The sequence below is a fragment of the Arachis duranensis genome, chromosome 10, assembly GCF_000817695.3.
Source record: "Arachis duranensis cultivar V14167 chromosome 10, aradu.V14167.gnm2.J7QH, whole genome shotgun sequence".
NCBI classification, from domain to species: domain Eukaryota; kingdom Viridiplantae; phylum Streptophyta; class Magnoliopsida; order Fabales; family Fabaceae; genus Arachis; species Arachis duranensis.
The window spans coordinates 101409535-101415887 of NC_029781.3; positions in this window are offsets into that span (position 1 = coordinate 101409535).

The following is a 6353-nucleotide window of genomic DNA, read 5'->3' on the forward strand; positions in this document are numbered from 1 at the left end:
TTAAAAATCTTATTTATAAAATAATTTAGAAAAATTATTTGATATACGTGAATCGGATAACAAATATTTTTTTTTATTGTTATTACTATTATTGATATTATTATTATCATTAAAATTATTAAAAGTATTTTTAATTGATAATTGATAAATAGTTTAATAGTGCATTAAATATTGATTTGATATAATTATAATGAAGATATGTTGCTAAATTAGTATAATTATATATTATTCATTTAGTATTAATTATAATATAATTACAATAAAATAATTTAGAATAGAAAAAAAAATTTATTCGTTTTGGAGGGAAAACGGAGGCATGAGAGATCGACACGTCACCTTTAGTAACTAAGGGAAAACCCAGTTTTAGTATATTAAGTAGATAGTAAATAAAAATATTAAATAATGTGAACAATAGATATATCGAATATTCATTTTATTAGGTGTACGAATGATTATTTTAATATTAAAATTTAAATAGTTAATTTGGATCGAAAGTATAATATATTTTTATTTGATTAGTGGTTGTTCATATCATTCAACATATTTATTATTTACCTAACATTCCTCGTAGATTAATAGTAGAGGCATTTGTTATTCCTTTTCTAATAAGTTCGTTCATTCATCAACCAATCTAATTATTAATGGCAGACATAGTTGGATAGAAATTTCATATCATAATGATATATACGGTGTTGCTGCTGCAAATTAAATGTCTTGGTTCATAAATTAAAATATGGGTTGCTAATAATCAGGAGTGGAGTTTTATTTTGATTGGCAATAATGATTCGATTGATGAATATATATGATTTGCCACTTTTCAGGAGTAAATCACTCATCAATTAGCCGGGATATGTTTTTTTCCTCTTTTGTTTAACTAGTTTAATTTGTTTATATTTTTATTGTTAGGATTATTGGGACTTATATTTTTAGACAGAAATTATAATTTATTCAAATAATAAAATATAACAAATATAACCTACTAAATAGTTCTATTATTTGTAAGATTTAATTTTTATACACAACAAATATAAAAAAATCTTATGATTATACTAAAAAATTAAGGGTAAGTATAGTTTTGGTCTCTAACGTGAGACTCAGAATCGAAACCGTCTCCGATGTAATTTTTTATTTAGAATCATCCTCAACGTTTTTTTTTTTCGTATTAAAATCATCATTTTTAATAAAAAAAATTTTAAATAACAAAAATGTCCCTTTTTCCCAGTTCACTCCACCAGTTTCAGTTTTCTTCTTCTTCTCCACCAGGTCACTCTTCTTCTCTGTTTACAAAATTCAAAACTACAAATCCTTTTTCTTCCATTAACAAAATTTAAAACTACAAATCATTAAATACAATTAACAACAACAATCACAAATCCTTACAAAATTAGAAATTGCGATAAACAACATCAAATTCTTCAAATCCAACCACAACAACCACAGATTCAGATACAGAATTAAAAAAAATGAATAGAAAAGCAACCGCATCCAGAAGCAATCCAGAAACAACATCAGAAGCAATTCAGAAACAACATCAGAAGCAACCCAACAACAACAACAACAATAGATTCAGATTAAAAAAATAGAAAATGAAAAAAGCAACAACAATCCAAAACAAATCAATTTCAGAAATCAAAACAAGAACTCAAGCAGAAGCAGATGCAGAAAGTACTCAAGCAGAAGCAGAAAGTAGAAGACGAAACAGAAGATGTAGAAGCAGAGCAGACCCGGAAGATGCAGAAGCAAAAGAAGCAGAAGACGAAGCAGAAACAGAGATCGAAGCAAGAAGCAGAGGTGGCGAGGAGCAGCGGCGAGACAGCGAGGAGCAGCAGAGCGGAAGCCGAGGCTCTCTCCCTGGCAGAACCACCGTACCGGAGCAGCGGCATGGTCGAATCGGCGGCGATGACTCAGCGACGTAGTTTTCCGAGGACGACGCGACAGCGGCCGCAGCGGCGAGCCCTAGCGGCGTGGTCTCCTTTCCCTCTTCTCTTCTCTTCCGTCGCAGCCCCTCTTTCCTTTCTTTCGACGCGTTTTCTTTTATTTTTTAAAAAAATTTATAATTTTTATTATTAAAATAGGAATAGGGGTAGTTTAGGAATAACATAAAATTTTTTATTAAAAAGAATAATTTTAATACAAAAAAACGTTAAGGATGATTCTAAATAAAAAATTACATCAGGAACAATTTCGATTCTGAACCTCAACGTTAGGAACCAAAACCATACTTACTCCTACTAAATTATTATGTATTGCAACAGAATTAAATTTTAAAGTGATTTTTTAGATTAGTTACTGCTTGCAACAAAAAGATTCTCAAAATTGTAATTGCACCATAAATAAAAGTTTTCAAAATTAAAAAAATTATATTACGTTAATCCACATTTTCTTTTCGTCAAATTATTTGTCACGTGGCGAGTAATTTAACATATATCATTCTACGTTAGACTAGACGAAATAATATTATTTTAATTTTAATGCTAAATATTTGAAAAATGTCATTATTTAATTTTAATAAACTACAAAACATCTTATTTCTCACAAAAAAAAAACCATTAAAACGGCATCATTTCGTCTAGTTTAGCATAGAAGGAATAATATGCCACATTATTTATGGTATGACAAATAGCTAAACGAAAAAGAAATGAGACAAATGTGACGTAACTTTTTTTATGTAAAAGATGTTTATAATACAATTAAAATCTCATATATTTTCAATATAATAACAAATCTTAAAAATTATTTTAGAACTTAACTCTATTATAACATCAATAAAAAATAATTATTTTTATTTTAGGCTCACCTCGCCTAAATGGTGATAAAAAAAAAGACTATGATATATAAAAAACATAACTACAATATCATCTATTTTATGAAAATAATAGGTTGAGCTGAACGTGCGTGCACTGCTTATCAACTATGTAAGAGACAACTAGGTTAAAAAAGTAACCTTGGTTTATACGTTTAGTATAGATGAGAAAAGAAATCAACCAAGCAAAAGATAATGTATATCAGTATATGAGTAGTGTTCTTGTGTGCGTAATCTGGACGTAATTTGGTTTCTGAGGGTCAACGCCGAGTTGTTTTCTTTAACGCTGAGCTATAGACTTGAAAGATCTGAGCTTTTGTCCAGAGAGATATCACGTCTTGGGAGAGTATGAACAAAGGGAGAGTGTACCTACAAAAAGTACTTCGATGCTTAAGTTAGTATTATGGATTCAATATATCTCTTGAGGATAAAGTATCATATCTTTATAGATGAGGTAAAATAGGTCGGTTACATTTCTTTTGATCATCTGAATTGAAGAGCAGTTATTAGGTTTTAATAAGTGATATTGTCTGGTCGGACGTTTTTATTCTAGGATGTAGTCCGTTGAGTTTGATTGTAACATATAATGCCGAGTTATAACGTAAAGTACCGAGTTATGGTGCATAATACCAAGTTATGACGTCAGATTTGTAATGGCCGTATCATAACCCCCAAGCTTAGTCTGGAAATACGTTTTAATGAAGCAGGTTGAGCTTATAATGAATCATAAGTCGGCCATTTTGAGTGAGTTTATAACTCGACCATTGAATTGGCTTTGGAGCCCCAAGTTCAAGATGCTTTATTAAACAGTTATTTTATTAAAGTTAATTGTATGAGTATGAGAGAGAAGTTAAATGCTCATTAAGGAACGTGCGTCTTCCCAATGCACATTATGGCTTTTGACATAACTGATGTGATTGTTTAGTGGAACCTAAAACAGTTTTTGTAGTGGGAATTTAAAGGGTTTTTGGAATCCAAAAAGGTTTTGTGGATTGTCCCAGGTGTACTTGTTATCAGAAGCATTTTTGAAGAGTTATGAGTAAAAGAGGTACGCTTCACTTCTTTTCTGTTGTCTGTAATTTTTGTTCTTCTTCTTCTTCTGTTCTTGCAAATGGGGTTTAAGAAAGAGAAGAAAGAGAAAATCAATTGGTCATACGATTGGGTAAATGAAGATGTTAGGAAGCATCCTTCTCTGTTCTTAGATCAGGAGGCTGTGAAGGAAATAAATAAGAGTAAGGTTGTTAGGGGTGGGTCTGGGCTTCGGTTAGAGTTGCTCCCCTGTTCTGCGAGTGACCGTGTGTTTCACAAGGGGGAAGGATTTGAATATTTGTACATGTATAGCTGTGTATTGGAAGAGTTAAGAGTGAAGCTTTCCTTCACTGATTTTCAATGTCAGGTGCTTAAGCAACTGAACTGTGCACCTTCCCAACTTCACCCTAATGGCTGGGCGTTCCTGCGTAGTTTTGAGATTCTGATGGAAATTTTGGAGGAGACACCCTCGGTGGACTTGTTTTTCTCTTTATTCCAAGCTAAAGGTGTTTGGAAAGGGGGTTGGATGAACTTGAATAGTTTTCCTAAATTTGCTGTTTTAAAACTGTATAAGTCATCATTTAAAGAATTTAAAGAGATGTATGTGAAGGTTACTAATGCTGAGGGAGATTTTCCTTTTTATATGGACGAGCATTTGGGGGAGAAGTTTCCCCTTTGGTGGTGCTCGAAGCCTCAGAATATTCTGGGGCCGGAAACCATAAGTGCAAAGGATGAATGCATTATTGAGTACTTAGTTGAAGTTGTTGATCGGAAGGAGTTGATATCGGTCTTTGATTTACTTCAGTGGGAAGAGAATAGGCAGGCTGTTATAGAATACCTAGGTGAGATTTTGAAGTGTTGATGTTTTGCTTTCTCAACGTTTATGTTTCTAACTTGTTGTTTCGTTTCAGGAAGAAAGTATCATGGGGTGTCCGCTGCCACCCTGGTGCACGAATTTGTAATCCGTACAACTAACCAGCAAGTGCACTGGGTCGTTCAAGTAATACCTTACGTGAGTAAGGGTCGATCCCACGGAGATTATTGGTTTGAAGCAATCTATGTTTATTTTATTAATCCTAGTCAGGATGCCAATAAGATTAATTGGATTTAATGATAAGAAGTCAAAGTATTTGGAATAAGGAAATTGAAGTCCTCTTCCCACACGCATTGTTCCTTCCATGGCAAGCTCTATGTAGGGTGTCACCGTTGTCAGTGGCTACTTCCCATCCTCTCAGTGAAAACGTTCCTATGCTCTGTCACAGCACGGCTAATCATCTGTCGGTTCTCAATCAGGTTGGAGTAGAATCCATTGATTCTTTTGCGTCTGTCACTAACGCCTAGCCTTCAGGAGTTTGAAGCTCATCACAGCCATTTAATCCCAGAATCCTACTCGGAATACCATAGACAAGGTTTAGACTTTCCGGATCCTCATGAATGCCGCCATCTATCTAGCTTATACCACGAAGATTCTGATTAAGGAATCTAAGAGATACTCATTCAATCTAATGTAGAACGGAGGTGGTTGTCAGGCACACGTTCATGGATTGAGGAAGGTGATGAGTGTCACGGATCATCACCTTCTTCATAATTAAGCGCGAATGAACATCTTAGACAAGAACAAGCGTGTTTGAATGGAAAACAAAGTAATTGTATTAATTCATCGAGACGCTGCAGAGCTCCTCACCCCCAACAATGGAGTTTAGAGACTCATGCCGTCAAAAAGTATGTAATTCAGATCTGAAAATGTCATGAGTTACAAGATAAATCTCTAAAAGTTGTGTAAATAGAAAACTAGTACCCTAGGTTTACAGAATATGAGTAAACTAAGATAATTGGTGCAGAAATCCATTTCTGGGGCCCACTTGGTGTGTGCTGGGGCTGAGACTGAAGCTATCCACGTGCTAAGGCTTTTCTTGGAGTTGAACTCCAAGTTATAACGTGTTTTGGGCGTTCAACTCCGGATCATGACGTGTTTCTGGCGTTTAACTCCAGGCAGCAGCATGTACTTGGCGTTCAACGCCAAGTTACGTCGTCTATCTTCACGCAAAGTATAGACTATTATATATTGCTGGAAAGCCCTGGATGTCTACTTTCCAACGCCATTGAGAGCGCGCCAATTGGACTTCTGTAGCTCCAAAAATTCCATTCCGAGTGCAGGGAGGTCAGGATCCAATAGCATCAGCAGTCCTTTTTCAGCCTAACTCAGATTTTTGCTCAGCTCCCTCAATTTCAGCCAGAAAATACCTGAAATCACAGAAAAACACACAAACTCATAGTAAAGTCCAGAAATATAATTTTTGCCTAAAAACTAATAATATTAAACTAAAAACTAATTAAAACATGCTAAAATCTACATGAAATTACCCCCAAAAAGCGTATAAAATATCCGCTCATCAGAGAACCCTATGGAAACACCTATAATCCTTTATGGAGAAATCATCCAAATCTCTCATGGAAGGATCAATAGAGACCTCAACAAGGTTTCAACAACAATAATGGTGGAAGAAACAGGTTTAGCAAT